Source organism: Octopus bimaculoides, chromosome 24, assembly GCF_001194135.2.
Source record: "Octopus bimaculoides isolate UCB-OBI-ISO-001 chromosome 24, ASM119413v2, whole genome shotgun sequence".
Classification (NCBI taxonomy): Eukaryota; Metazoa; Mollusca; class Cephalopoda; order Octopoda; family Octopodidae; genus Octopus; species Octopus bimaculoides.
Window position 1 is genome coordinate 11349917 of NC_069004.1, and position 2332 is coordinate 11352248.

General features: G+C 35.8%; 1 protein-coding gene across 4 annotated transcripts in view; it reads left to right on the forward strand.

Moving 5' to 3' along the window:
- LOC106881169 (uncharacterized) overlaps positions 1 to 2332 on the forward strand; it is a 198143-nt gene that overhangs the window by 166293 nt on the left and 29518 nt on the right. The window lies entirely within an intron of this gene.

Here is a 2332-nt window from a genome sequence, read left to right on the forward strand (position 1 = left end):
CCTGTGTGGCTAATAAAGAAACATATCTTTGCCTATCTATCTATCTATCTATCTATCTATCTATCTATCTATCTATCTATCTATCTATCTATCTATCTATCTATCCATCTATTTGTTCGTCTGTTCATTTGTCAGTCTCTGTCTATCTGTCTGTTCATCTATCTATGCATCTATCTATCTATCTATCTACCTATCTATCTACCTACCTACCTACCTACCTACCTACCTACCTACCTATCTATCTATCTATCTATCTATCTATCTATCTATCTATCTATCTATCTATCTACCTATCTATCTATCTGTCTATAGCTAACAATCTGTCTATCTATTTGTTTGTCAATCTATATCTATGTGCGTGTGGGTGTGTAACTATTTTATTCAATTCTTAGTAAGTCGTTCCCTGATCGTTTCATACAGTTGACACCTCTTCTTTGCTGTTCCTTCGGATTATTTCTAACCACTAAATCAAAATAGATATTTAGTTCACATTTAAAAAGGTTCCCACGACAGTTAAAGGAAAGCCCTGTAGTCAGTTACTACAAATTATTACCACATGTTAATGTACCTCAAGCGAATCTCAAAATCTTGTTTCCGCTGATATGACAGCACTTAATAATAATAATTATTTCTCTACTGACCACATTCTTTCTTTACTGGCTGCAGCACTTAATAATGCTAATAAATTTATTATTCATTTATCTTCTGCTTTCCAGTTGCACTATCCAGCGCCATCTGTGAGCCTTGGTTACTTGCACGATTTTATTTTGATATTATGCTTTCTATTGTATCGACAGTTCTCTGCTCGATATCTATCTATAGATAGATTCTTAGTAGCGTCACGATACATTTGTTAGTTACCGAGGGACTCTACATGTTTAGCAAGGCCCAATGCTTTCATTCAGTGGTCCATATAAAATTTGGGCGGAGGGTCCATGCAGCAAAATAGAAAATTGAGGATCCACGGTAATATTCTAAAGGCCCCCGAAGAAATTTTGTTTTAGATGTATGTATTGGTATGTATTGCAAGAAACAGTTAGGTTTTTTCTTCTCTAACATTTTCCAAGTTAATATGAGAAAAACAAAATAGGAATTTTGAAAGAAGTTTCTATAAAACTAGCTTTTAGACATCGAATTGCTTTGGGGGTCCACCAGAATAAAATTAGTAATCAAAGGGGTCCATAAGTAAAAAAAAAGGGGAAAAAATGGTAAAAAAAAAAACCCTGCTTTAATTCATACTGTGGTTTGCTGTCAACAAAGACTGCAGGTTTTATTGTGTTGCTTCGCCCTGGTTGGGAGCTAAAATCCTATTCACACGGCCCGACCTAATTATGCTGTTTTCTTTGTTTTGCTTATTTGTAAATCCCGAGGTTTTGGCTTATATTTTGTTAAGTTTCTTGGGGTTTTTTTTAACTATCTATTTTTATTGTACTCTATATTCGTTTCAAATTTTGGCACAAGGCCAGCAATTTCGGAGGAGAGGCTAAGTCGATTGCATCGACCCCAAATATTCAACTGGTACTTATTTTAACGACTCCGAAAGGCAAAAAAAAAACGATGTCGGTAGAATTTGAACTGACAACGTAAAGAGGGACGGCATGCTACTAAGGATTTCGCCCGGCGTGCTAGCGATTCTGCCAGCTCGCCGCTTGAAGTATGCCATCTTAATAGTTCGATATGCTTGAGGCAGCGAACTGGCAGATCGCTGAATGGCATTCCTTCCTGCTCTTTACGTGTTGAGTTCAAATTCCACCGAGGTCGAATTTGTCTTTCATCTTTTGAAATAAAGTACCACTCAAGTACTGGAACCAATATGATCAACTAGTTCTCTCTCTCTCTCTAAAACTGCTGGCCGTGTACCAAAAACTAAGACTATTATTATTATAATTATACTGGGATAAATTTCTCAATTTCTTTGAGAGACGCATTAATTGTTGGTATTGAAACTCCTTGATAACAATATCCGGTTATTTAGCCTTGATTTCCTTTTCTGTGTGGGTTGGTATATCCTAAAATATGGTTGATTTTTTTTTCTGAAAAATTCTCTGGTCGTTTCGTCATTCTCTGATGGATTCTCAGAATGGTTAGAGCGTCGAACAAATTGCCTTCCGGCCTTTGTTCTGGTTCTTTACGTTGTGAGTTCGCATCTCAACCAAGAACTAGAGTCGCTTTACTCGACTAACCATCCCCACTTCACATTTGTGGACTTATACCAACGTTAGAATTATTATTATTATCATTATTATTATTATTATTATTATTATTATTATTACTACTACTACTACTACTACTACTACTACTACTACTACTACTACTACTACTACTACTACTA